The sequence below is a fragment of the Argiope bruennichi genome, chromosome 3 (assembly GCF_947563725.1).
Source record: "Argiope bruennichi chromosome 3, qqArgBrue1.1, whole genome shotgun sequence".
NCBI lineage: Eukaryota > Metazoa > Arthropoda > Arachnida > Araneae > Araneidae > Argiope > Argiope bruennichi.
This window is the reverse complement of record NC_079153.1, coordinates 37735946-37750313: the sequence shown is the minus strand read 5'-3', so window position 1 is coordinate 37750313 and position 14368 is coordinate 37735946. Positions and strand designations below refer to the sequence as shown.

The window sequence follows — 14368 nt, the reverse complement described above, 5'->3', positions numbered from 1 at the left end:
AACTTTATCATTGTAAATTTAGAATGAAATATGCTACCCTCACAAATGTGGTAAAACGCATTTATGAGAAACTTCGGAGAAGGGAAATTGAATAGTGCATTCTTAAAGGAGGCATCTTATTCAACTTAATGTTGCTACAGATTATAAAAGTAATCCATATTTTTGTAGTACTTTAAAACATTGAGTCATCTCATTACTTTTATCATCAGTATATTCTATTTGGAAGATGAGATAAAACGCGGAGCTTTATCATTCTAAATTAAAGATGAAATAAACTACCGTAAAAAAGTGGCAAGATATGTCACGGAAAACTTTCGGAGTAGGAAACATATTGTTGCATCCTTAAAATCCTTAGCTAACAGAATATAACTACAGATCATATAAAAGCAATCGCATCATTTTGTATTATACTTTAATATTAAGGCATTCGATTACTTTTATGATCTATGATGACGTTCTGTTGGCCAAAAAACTCAGCCAAAATGAAAACGCTCTTACCATTATACCAAAATGATAAAAGAAGTTATCGCACAAAAATGCAAGAAATATGGGAAATCTTATACACTGGATGCTGTATCTTTAACGAACACGATACCACTTAAGAAACGCCATTTAAGAAGGTCTTGAACATAATAAATATGCCAGAGACAAATGCCTTTGAATAGGTATAGGGCGAAAACCTGAAGAGAGTTTATCTCATTTTCTGACTATCGTTCAAAATTACGAGTCCATCACAAAATAATAAACTCAAAATGAACAATTAATGAACGGAAGTTATAAACCCTTTAAACCAACTACAACTACCACGATGACAACGATTCTTTCATATTATTAAGCAACAATAAACGTCATCATAAAAAAATTAAGTTGTGATTAGATTACCAAAGAAAAAAATGAACAAAAATAATTCAATAACTTCACAGTTAAGTGAATTGGCAAAAACTGTTCATATTATAAGGAAATAAAAAAAAAATCATTAAAAATAAAATTTTCTTTCAAAATTTCAAAAAATATAGAGAGAGATTTAATTTTTTGTCTTTATAATGAATTAACTAATCCGTAAGTTTTCTTTAAGTAGATTTTTTCACACATGCAATACAAAATGACACTATTATACTAGGTTAAGGTATAACAAATGTTTTAGAAATCATGTTCTTACAAAGACAATGAATATCGCCTTTATTAAACTTCATTAGCATTTAATTTAAATTTTGGGACACATAAAATATTATCAATATTTACAAAATTTTAAAAACTACTTTAGTTTTTATCTATTTTAATTGTTACATTTTTCTATAACAACTTTTTTTATTAAAATAAATATCATACAATTACTTAAAACACACAAAAATATGTTCGCTTTAAAAAGGAGAAAAAAAAATTGTAAGCATCACACAGGAGATATAGGAATGTAGATATTTTGCAGACAGTTTTCAATGTTTCAGAGTTTTAAAACTACTCTTTTAGTTAAATCAATAATATACATTTGACAAAATATTTTTCCTGAGGAAAAGATACCACAAAATAATTTAAATAAGTAGATTAAATTAAAAAAAAAAATTTCTTATCTGGGTTTTAGAGGAGTAAAGTTAATCAGACATTCATCTGTTATTCAAAGCATGTACAGCTCAAGTGATACATTTTTACCGCTCTCCCCCCTCCTATTTAGATCAGTGAATCGGGATAGGAAAATATTAGCTTTCTACAGCATAGAAACTAATATCTAAAGAAATTCACTAGAAAATTTTAATGTGAATTAATTTGAATTTCCCATTGCAAAATAACAGGCTACTTAAAAACAATCAGAGATTTAATGTGCATAGCATTAACAACTTTATTGCAACTATGTCATTATCATCTAATTATTGCTAGATTAAAATTCAATTTATGGTTAAAAGCTTTACTCAGACTGAAGCGTCCAGAACAATGAAATTCTATAAAGGTTTAAAGACCTTTCATATAAATCTGTTTTACACTTCAACTATCTAGTTTTTATGCTATGTTCTTTTTTTCTCTAAAACTTGCAAATTAACATGAGTCGACGGAAAAAAAAACAAACATTTTATTAAATTTATTTAATTTTACATCTAAAGGTTTGTATTACTATGAAAAGATATAAAATACTTTCTTGTTCAATACATTTACTGAAATAAAAATAACCCCATTTTTTAAATCTCTTTAGAAACTTACAATAAATAGGTAAAAAATATTGTTTCAATAAAATATCTTATTAAACATTTTTATTATTATTCATTCAGAATATTCAGTATTTCAGATGCAAAATTATTAGTTTTTCAAAAAAAAATGAGATAAGATAATTGCAAAAGAATTAAATTTGCTACAAAGTTGCCAGATGAAAACTTAGATTTGTATTCTCAGATAGTAGAAAATTATTCAAAATAATTTTCCTATTTTTTTTAATATAAGCGTAAAATAATTTTCTAACTATAATTTGAGAATTCAATGAATAAGAATGAAAATTAGAAAATTAAAAATAAAACTTTTAAAAGTCTTCGAACTTGTCAAAACTTTTTTTTGTTCCATTTTTCTCCACCTTTTAAGACACTCGCTCATAATTTAAGTATAAGTTACACTATCTATAACTTAGCAACTTCCTTTTCTTAGATTCGTAAATTTTTGTTAGAAAAACTGTCCAAATGAGCAAGCGTCCTGTATACTAAATATTCAACTTAAATGGACTTATGAAGGGCTCCACACCTTAAATAGTTTAGAGGATCATCAAGTCACATTACACACACACATACACACACTTTTCCAGATTTTTTACCATACCTTTTAAAATATAATATCCACAAAATTGTTCGTGAAAAAAATAAAACAATGAAAAACAGCAGTGAAATTAGTGCACCACAAAAATTTTCATTCGACTATTCAAATAGAAAAGTGACTAAACCACAAAAATTTTCATTCGATTATTCAAATAGAAAAGTGACTAAATTGTTGTGTTAAATAAAAACATTCAATAAATAACTCAAAAAAATTAGTTTAAGAAAAGTTTTTTTTTGTATGTTTTTATTAAAAAATACTAATGAAATATTAGATAGCAGCAAGAAGATATGTAAAGTAAAATATATATATGCATCACTTCTAATAAAAACAAGAGTAACGATTAAGGTTTTATACAAACGTTAAATTATTTCGTAATATCTGTTATTTATATCTTGTTACTTCTTGTAACATAGTTACAAGATCTAGATAATAGAACTCAAAAGCCGGGATATTTTAAGTTAAAAGATATAATGATTAACAAGCTCGTGATAATAATTTCACAAAACCATTAAATTCGAAACGAAACTATCAATACATGGCGTAACTAGTTAGAGATGTTTTCTTAGCTGGTAACAAGTTAAGGACTTATATTTTAATAAAAGATATAATGATTAACAAGCTTTTGGTAATAATTTAACAAAATCATTGAATTCGAAACGAAATTATCAATATATGGCGTAACTAGTTAGAGATATGTTTTCTTAGCAGATAACAAGTTAAGGACTTATCTTTTAAAAATCAATTGTGTGAAATCTGTTTGATTAAAATGGAAATTCTTTTTTAATTGAAACACTCATCAAAATTATAAACTAGCTAATTTTGATTCAAATGAGAACTTTGCGATTTTTGTTGTTATTGTTAAGGATTTTAGTTAAAAATTGGACTCCGTTGAAGTTTTTTCAGTACATATTTTCTTCAATTTTAATTGATAAATATACATTTCTATAGTTTTATTATTATCTATTATTAGTTTTTGCACAAAATGTTCCATATTAAAGATTATTTTACACATAAATGCGGGCATTTTTTTTTCAAAATAATTTTTAATTATTTTTGTATGAATTTTCTTTTATAATGAGATGCAATTTTTTTACGAATGTAATACTAACCTGTTTTTTCATTCTCTCAATATAAGCCCAAATTTTCGTATTGTGTGTGTGTTTTAATTATAATACAACGACCTCAGTTGCTCTTTTTTGTTTGCTTATTTGTTTTTATTTTTATTATTAGTTTAAATGAGATCAAAGACAATAATTCTGTCTACCCTTTCTAAAAGAAAGTGTTTAATTGTCATGACTTAATACAATTTTTCAAGAGCGGAAATCTGCGCTTAATTTTTGATTTAATTACAAATAGCTAGAAGCTGCAGTCAACCATTTATAAAGTACTTCTATGATTTCAAAATACATAATAGAATTTTCCGGTAACCAAATAAAATACGAATTAACAACTTTAAACGTCTTTTAAACTGTAAGAATAAGATTTTGTAGTTCAGTAATGCCAGTTGAGAGAAAAATATGATCCAATATTCAAAGTTTGTACAAAACTTCAAAAGAGGGCGCCACGTTGGCTCTTGCTGGCAAACGAACGTTCAATTGAAGATGACTTGGAGGCAAGTGTAGTAGGTCTTGTCCCAAAATTTTAAACTAGATGTCTTTTAAAATATGTTCAGTGTAAGCAGCCGTCGATAGCTCAGTTGGCAGAGCGGTGGACTGTAGGTGTTAAAAAGCAGTTATCCATAGGTCGCTGGTTCGACTCCGGCTCGACGGAAGTTTATTTTGTAATAACAGTTAGTGTAACTAGCAAATTAAAATTTTCTTTTTTTGTTAATAGTTTGTAACTTTTGGCGATACATTTAAAATAAATTTGCAACTAAACTTTTGTTTAGTTACAATAGACTAATTAGAAAAATTAGTGTCCGTTTTGATTTTACTTTCAATGAACAAAAATATTAAGAACATTTTTTGTCTTTAACACTGATAAATTAAATAGAACTAGATGAAAAAACTTATGAAATTAAATTTCTGATAGTAAGTTTATTTCAACCTTTAGCATAAAGGTAGTAAATTATTAAAATTAGGAATTATTTCTGTAAGAGCATTTGTTCAAAACAATTTTCTACTATTTTTATTCTAATTCGAGTTTGAATATACAGTAAACAATTTTTTAAGGAACGTACGAATATACAGATATAATACATATCACAATAGCCTTGACTGTCAAGAAAATCAACTTCTAATAGTGTCGCAAATACTACAAATAGAAAGCCAAAGCTTTAAGAATGTGAATACTTATTTTCTTTTCCTTTATTTTATTCGCTCAGAATATAAATGTGTTACAGGCGCTTTAGAACAGAATATGAATGATAATATTTAAGATGTGGCTAAGGTGCTGCAAAACTAAAGAATTTTCTAAAGCAATGATGTTTCAATAAAGAACATGATTTGAAATCCGATACTCTGAGCATATTATTTGGAACAAATATACATACATCTGCAATGATGATTTGCTTATAAATCTTTTTTGCAATCATTAAATAAAAAAAATTGCAATAGAATTTTATGGCACAATTTATACAACTCAAGATTTTTTTTTCTATTTTGTTTTAAATTAAAAGAATGTAATACTAAAACAGCTCATATGAAAAAAAAATGTCTACATAAAATGGTAAAATTTAATACGGTTATAAATATCTTCGATATAAGAGCTCTAACAGTGAAAAAAATAATGTATCGATGTAAAACAATGCTTTTTCTTTCAATTTTAAACATTAAAAAAAGAAAGTAACGCAACTTTGCAATGTAAAATACAAAGACATAAATAATAATTGATAAAAAGTTCTTAAATTAATGAATTAATTTAAAAGTAATTAATGATAGTATTTATAAAAATATACAAAGTAATATTTTCGACAGAATACAAAAAAAATGGCAAGAAATAAATGGAATTTGGCATCTCCTCAATGAGATAAGTAACACAATTATATAAAAGCGCAAGTGTTGTATCATAAAATCATTGAAATATTAAAAACCATTTCCAAAAATTTCATTTAAAATTCAATTACTTGATTGACCATCAATCGTGAGAGAAATGCTATGAATTGATAGAACTGTAATGCAATCGCATTCAGTTCTATAAATTCATATTCTGCGAATAATTTCCACTTTCACTTTTGTTAACCAACTAACTACTTTACTACCATTTAATTTCTATAATGTATTACCCATAAAATCAAAAGTTCGTTCAAGCATGAGTAGCCTACTGGAGAAGATTTTATATTTTTCGTTATGGTGTCAAATAAAATAATATCATGTCTCTAAACTTTGAACCTCAATTCGATTCCAGCGAACGAAATAGCTTAATAAATAAATAAATAATAATATTCACTTACGGTGAGGGGGGGGAGTCAAAATATTTATCTTAGTTCTTGAAACCACAGCATCAAATGAAGCCACGCCAAATTTTCTTGCCTTCAATATATTGTACTTGTACTAATCAATTCTTTGATATTCATAAATTGTATTCTAATAGTTTAAATAGACATATGAAATATAGCTCTCAGTTTACAATATAAACTTTTATATTAAATTTATCGCACGAAATGGATTTCTATTCCCCCCTTCCTTATATATTTATTTTAATCTGTCAACTACGCCAGATTAATGGACATCTATAAATCCAACTAAGCTCACAATATGTATATAAACCAACAATTACCTTGCTGAATTTCAATGGCTCCAAAAGAGCCAAAAATGCAAGAATAGCAGAATACTCTTTCTTTTAGAAATTTAACCTTCTTGCTATTCAAATGGGAAGATATGAATTTTATAAAAACGGGGGGGGGAGAAAAAAAAGAACTGTTAAACTATAATGATTATCCTGAAAAATGCAACATAGATATATTCCTGAATAAATCTTAACAGGAAGGAAAATTTATTTGCATTGTATTAGAAAATAATTTAAGAAAATCCCGTAAAGTAAATGCAATTTGGCTAGTGTTTTGTTGTGCATATTAGATCTTCAAGCTTTTCAAATGATTTTTGATGTGCATATCAGATCCTCAAGTTTTTCAAATGATATACTAATTAAGAACATAATGATCTATTCTTATAAACAAGTGAATTCACTTTTACATATCTTAAATCAGCAGGATGCTAGTTGAATAGTTTAAAATGATTGCAAATTAAAAATTATGAAAAATCAAACTTGCTCTGTCGTATATTGAATCCAAATGCACAACTGTAATAATTTGATAAGTAAAATTCCATAATGGCCCAAATGTATTGAAATATTTTTAATGCCTATTTTTCTTTGGTTCGTTTTACTTCCTTGCAAACAAAGTGTAAAGAAATTATTGTAATTGTCAAAAAAATTCAAACTCGACGTATCAAAATGACGTATCACTCTGTTTTAGATTCCCTGTGTTCGAAAAACAAATTTTTGGCTTTATGTCTGTCTGTGAATATAACTCAAAAAAGCTTCAAGCTATACGGGTGAAATTTTTGTTAAAGGATTAAAAATCAAATATATTGATTTATATCAAATCCATTTAAAGGATAACCATCTATCTGGTTGCTACAGTACAAGTAAACTCGATCATTATAAAACGGAAAGAGCTAGATAGATAAAATTTGGAACACAGGTTTAATATCTAAAACGCAGATTCTTAACAAATTTTCAACCAAATCTGTGGAAGAGTTGACCGCTTATCGGTCTGTAATTTCGCATGCCTGATGCCTGTAAACGCAATAACTTAAATCAACTAAGTTCAGAATGTGATCTCCAAAATTTGATAAGGAACTACTGCTGTCATACAATGTCAAATTTTGGTTTCAATCACTTGAAAAAGAGGCGTCCAAAATTCATAATCGCACGATAGTTACAGTATAAATGCTAAATTAACTTCAAAATTCTATATTTCGTAGCTATTATTCCCCAATGAAATGCAAGTCATTTGCAGCCTTATCCAAAGTCCACAATTTTATGCAAGGGAGAGGGGGATATCATTCTTAATAGATAATATACGAGAAAGTTTTGGGAAACTACTCCCTAAGATTATTTCAGATTTCCCGTATAAATAATTTTGTTTCAACGAAGAATATTGAAAACGCGGTGTAACCTTGAGTTCACAGCGAATGAGAATTAATTGCGATTATGCCAGTATTTATTTTGATAACAAACTAGAGGAAATTTTTACTCATAATGGGCATGCATGTTGATATTTCCCTTCATCATTCTGACTTTACCTCTCCGTTCGTTCATCTGAAAAGTGTTTACAAGAAATTTCCTACACAATTTCTCTAATTACTTAGCGCATCACTAATTCTTTTACCTTTAATTAAGCGAATTATAACGATAACCTGCCTTGAAAAATTGCCAGAAGACTGAAGACTACTGTCACTGCGGAAAGCGCCCTCTACCAAAAGTAGCGGAAAGCGATGATTATGAGCATTTTCACATACCTCTCTCTCTCCAGAAAATCAATACTCACAGGAAAACACTCAAATGCGGACTGACGTCACAGGGGCGTGGTTTAGATCGGAAGTGATATTATAATGAGAGTCCAATAAATAATAGACAGTCAGTTACTCAAATGTGATGGCGCGCACACAGCGAACTATAATGCATGAAGTCGGGGGGGGGGGGGAGGAGAATTAAATAATCATCATTAAAAATGCTACGGTTGACTAATATGCAACGTACCGTGACCACTATGATTATTATTTCATCTTTTCTTTATATATGATTCCGTTTGCCCCTTTGTTTCCCAAACGAAGGTGTTTGTTTCTTTGTGTTTTGCCGACACTGGATTAAGGGTTTGTAATAGGGGTTTACCGTAATTGCGCCAAGATAGATGAGAGTGTTAGAAGCGATGTAGTTATACGACGGATGTTTTCACGTTGTTTTCAATGAATTACTTCAACCGCATCAGTGAGCACTAACTAGAGTGGTAGCGCAACACACAAATAACGAAGTGGCTACTGCTCAACAAAGCACTGGGAATGGGAAGTAAAAACGGATCTTGAGAAATGTCTTCATTTTCGACACGTAAATAAATGGCGCTTTGAGAGTAGAGATAAATTCAAAGCAAATTATTCAAAAAAGTTACTATCTAGAGTGGTAGCGTCACACAAATAACGAAGTGGCTACTGCTCAACTAAGCACCGGGAAAGGAAAGTAAAAAACGGATCTTGAGAAATGTCTTCATTTTCGACACGTGTATAAATGGTGCTTTGAGAGTAGAGACAGATTCAAGGAAAATTCATACAGGAAGTAGAGTGGTAACGCAGCGCACAAATAGTAAAGTAACTACTGCTCAACAAAGCACTGGGAATGAGAAGTAAAAACTGATTCTGAGAAATGTCTTCCTTTTTGTCACGTGTAGAATGGAAATGGAAACGAAAATGGGAAATGAAAATAGTCTGAGAAACATCTTTATTTTTAACACGTGTATAAATGGTGCTTTGAGAGTAGAGACAAATTCAAGGGAAATTATACAGGAAGTAGAGTGGTAGCGCAGCGCACAAATAGCAAACTACTAAAGTAACTACTGCTCAACAAAACACTGGGATTTTGATTCTGGGAAATGTCTTCCTTTTCGACACGTGTAAAATAGAAATGGAAAGAAAATGGGAAATGAAAACGGAAAATCTGAGAAACGTCTTCATTTTCTACAGATATGTAAATAATGCTTTGAGAACAGAAACACATTCAAGAGAAATTATCCAGGGAGTTATTAACTAGAGTTGTAGTGTAGGACACGAATAACGCAGTGGTTACTGCTCAACAAAGCAGTGAGAATGGGAAATAGATATGGATCCAAAGAAATGTCTTCATTCTGATATAAAAAATGGTGCTTTGAGAGTAGAGGCAAATTTAAAGATATTTATCTAGAAAATTCAGAGAAAATACTTTAACTAAAGATTGCTTTGTATAAAAAATAAAAAATAGTTGTTTGAATCCAAGAATTCAGTTGCTTAAAGTTACCAGCCAGCTTATCGATAGTAAAATTATTTTGCTAAGTATAAGATTGAAATATTTTCAAGCCAATGACTTTTTTAAACTACACTTAAATACATTTCCTGTCTACATCAAATCAGTAGAAAATTCTACAGGTTCATTTATTTAATGCTGTATTTAAAGCTCATTGGTGTTTTGTGGTTGATGAGTGGCCCATTGATAAGAGGGTTTGCCTAATTTTCATAAGCTAAAACACAGTTTGAATAAAACTTTTAATTGTCTCGGCAGCTATACAACACTACAATAAACTTAATGAAAATATAATATTTCAGATTCACGATGAAGTATAAAATAAATTCCCACCAAGAAAGCTGAAAATCCAAAATCTCAATCAGACCTACATTCCACATAAACATACACTTAAGTGTGATTATGAGTCTTTTGGTCTTTAAAACAAATCGAGTAGAGTTCTAATAGTAGATAAGTTAAATCTCTATCAAATCTATACCCTTTAATATGTGATAAAATTATTGTTGACTTCTATAATTTTTTCATAATTCTTTGAATGAAAACTTATTGTGATGTCTAAAATACGAAACGTTATTATGGCATTCTGTGAGAGTTAAAATTAAGATTTTTTTATGCACCATATTTGATACAGGAGCAGTTTTTGGAAACAAGTTGAATTAAAATAGTAGGTTTCTTTGATGAAAATTAGTAACAAAATCCCAAAACATTACATGATTCTTAAGTTAAAAAAGTCCTTTGCATTCTATCGTTTCAAGCTAACGAAATATTTTTGGTATTTAAATACGATTTAAATTTAAATTTCAAATTGGAGAATGACAGTAAAAAGCAACACTTAATGTAATCACGTATTAACTATTCCAAGAAATTTTTCAAGAATTTTCCAAGCACTAAAAGCATCTTTGCTGGGAAATTTGGAAGCACTTACTTGGAATTATCTTTACATTCAATATGATAGATTATATTGTACTATTGACTTCTAAACCTTCTTTAAGCTTATAAAAATGGCCGCTGGTTTCATTTCTATATAGCAATCTCCCACTTTTTAAGAATCCTGCCTATAGTGCACACACTTCGAGGCCTCAAGCAGGGAGGAACAGGAAAAAGGGTTAACCTTCAAATGCCCGATTGCTGTAGGTTAGTGACTCGGATCACCAGGTGAAGAGCGATGGAGAGGGAAATAGGTAGAGCCATTTAACCTATAGACTTATGCAACAACCTCCTTGTTGTCACAGAATCCTACGGAACTATTTCCTTCCGCAGAATCTATTCATATACGAACAAACTCTCCAACTGTTATGGACAATCGCCTCAGTCTTTGAATCAAACAAACCAATAATAAGCTAAATATCTAAATTTAATTTTATTTATCATAGTGAACTGTGATTAATAAAATGCTATTAAACAGTTTTTAAAAACTATTTTAAACTTTTTAAAAACTGTGGTAAATACTACAAAATTCATCAATATTTTTTTGTCCGTGATATGCTAAATTATCACTTCTGATCAGAGCTTCTATCCTTTAATATATCAAATTCCTCAATATTAATATGTCCATGATAAGTTAAATTTTCATTTCTAATCAGAGCTTCTATCCTTTAATACATCAAATTCTTCAATATTAATATGTCCATGATAAGTTAAATTATCACTTCCGATTATAGCGGCTATCTTAATAACGTCAGAAGCCACAAAAATTAATCATTAATACCTTGAAAATATAGCACAGTTTTAATGATTAATTTAATTGTCAAATCCTTACTCGAAGCTGAAATTTGAAATTACTTAACAGTGAAAAGAGAGTAGGCTTAAGTTCTCACTAAACTAAATGTTCAATGCAGCCTAAACCTAGATGTTTTCATTTCCTTAACTCAAAGAACTCCCTCTGTGTTAATTATTTATTAATGAAACAAATAAATCAATAAATTTAATAAGTTAATATTTTTTAGAAGCAATTTCGAAATTCATTTTCAGAGTTATAACAGCAACAAAATAGAATCTCGGGATTGAACAATAAAAGAATGCTATGTAAAATCACTATCATGTTCAGAGTAATTAACTTTGTCTTTCGGCTTCGTCGGAAACGGTTTTATTAGTTTATTAATCGTCTTTTAATAGCTAGTTTTATTAATCATTTCACAAATATATTTTAAGACATAACTATATGCATTATTTTTAATAATTGCTTCTCTTTACATAGCTTGTACACCCCATCGAGAATATATCAAAACACCGGAAATACAATTGCTTATGCGCCATTTTAAATCCACTTTAAAAATGATTATATTTGTCACAGTCATTTCCCTTACTACATTAAATATTGTTAAAAGCAATAGAAAAAAAATGAAAACAGCAAACAGCATGTCAACCGAGAAATGATTTCAGAAGGATAAATGCGTATTTTGTATCACCACTATTTTATCACATTTAAGCACTTCTTATTACACGCAGTACAATATGTATTTTAATTTTTATATTATAGATCGCTTAATACGAAATAAGCATTTAAATACAATAATAATATAAACTGTTATTATATTTTCATCCTGTCTAATCACTTTTTATATTCGGTCTATTTTTCTTAATCATAATTTAATGTAGAAACTTCAATTTATACTTATAGCAAACGCGAAGATAATAGAGTAATTAAATTTAATCTAATTAGTTTAACGTTTTGAAGTAACCTGAAGACCACTGCCAAGCGGATGGATAGAGTAGATACATTTAAAAAGAGTTTATTAAAGTATAAATAAAAAATATCCCACAGAAACCAAATATCTATTTGATTCACATTAATAACTTGCATTATCTATAGAAAACCAAGACATCAATACCTTAATTATTTGTATATTCGAATTATTTCTTCTTTCATAACAAATATATAATGTCTTTGTAAATAAATATAAACATGCAAACGAAAAGTATTCAAATCACATTGTTTTAAATACCATCCTTCAAGAAAATAAAAAATAATTCTTTAAAAAAATAATGCAAAAAAAAAAAGGTTACTGCTAAAGAAAGCAATTTCTTATTAAAAATAAACATAGCTAATGACAACTCAATTTAACAAAACGGAGGAGACTCAGAGAAGGACCATTTCATCCAATTAGTTTTGAATTGTTGATTTAGTTTATTAAAGTATTGACGCGTACGGACAGGATTTAGTTTTAAAAACTAGAAAAATAACAAGCTGTATGACAAAATTCGGAATTTACGACAAAAGTCATTAAATTTCATATATCATTATTCATACAGTTTATTATATCACTAATCAGTAATACAATCGTTTGTAGCTCATATATACTGTCAACTTAAGTTATCAGCAACTATCTTTGTTGAATGAGGAACAAGAAATTATAGTGTAAAAAAGTGACTCGGATCGAATAGGGTTTCAAGTAATTAATAGTTCTCTTTATTTTGCATAATTTTTCATTAAATTTCAAGCATGAATCATTGGTTAGTTTAATGTTTCTTCATTATTTTTTTTTTCGTTTTAAAATACCGACATATTTTTTAACAATAATATTTTAAGACGAAAATATATTTTTAGAAAAATAATTTTTTAAGAAGAAATTTTTTGAAAACTTAGCTTAATTTGCTAACATTAGCAAAGGTTTGCCAATGTTAACAAATAAACGCTAGATGCTATCGCTTTTAAAGATAATTTTATGCAAGGTCAAATAAATATGCGTTTCTTTTATATTTTGTTAAAATAATTAAAAGAAGATTTTACATGATATTTCATGTATGATAATTTAATCAAAAAATATTGTTTACAATTATTTCTAATTAGCCGTCTTCGGCGACCAACTGATTCTCAGGATTAATGATTGTTAAAAATTTCAATTAAATATTTTGTGGTAATTACATCTTAATAGCTTCCTCGGCAAAATATTTTAAAATTTCAAATTTTGATAAACATATAACTCATACTATTTTAAAAGCCATGCATTGTTCTGTTTCAACAATATCTTATACAATCCGCAAATTTTCTGTCTATATCTTTATAAAACCAATCATATCACAGGAATTATAAGGTGATGTAAAAATCATTTTTGTACCGCAATATTTTTAGAAATTATAACCGTAAATCGCCATAATTTTGTTTAATTTTTAAAACTATGAAAAATATCACATTTCTTAGTACATATTTTCACTCTTCTAAATAATCCATGTTAAAATTGACAACTATAGATCGAAAGGTCTGGACTGTGGAACGTCAAATCACACACACACACACACACACACACACACACACACACACACACACACACACACACACACACACACACACACACACACACACACACACACACACACACATTTTTTATAAGATGTTTCTAATTTTTAAGAATATATATTTTAAACCTGTAAAAACTCGTCTTAGAAAATACTTCGTTTAATAGGCTATCCAAGTGGTTATGCTTACTATAATCTAGACAAAAAAAGGTAGTTAAAAAGAACAAAGTTTTCTGATATAGTAGAACGAAAAAAATTAATTAAATCTACTGCTAAACACCTGGCTTCGTTGATAGTTGATTAACAAGAAAAAACTTCATCAGGCTGCTGGCTTTAATTGGAAAGGGGCGAA

The 14368-nt window shown here is 28.5% G+C and overlaps 1 long non-coding RNA gene and 1 other non-coding gene across 3 annotated transcripts in view; one reads left to right on the top strand and one right to left on the bottom strand.

Annotated features, from left to right (window-relative positions):
• LOC129963581 (uncharacterized) overlaps positions 1-14368 on the bottom strand; it is a 195965-nt gene that overhangs the window by 85839 nt on the left and 95758 nt on the right. The window lies entirely within an intron of this gene.
• Positions 4472-4560, top strand: Trnay-gua (transfer RNA tyrosine (anticodon GUA)). The gene is given in 2 exon segments: positions 4472-4508; positions 4525-4560. It is a non-coding gene; the product is annotated as a tRNA-Tyr (tRNA).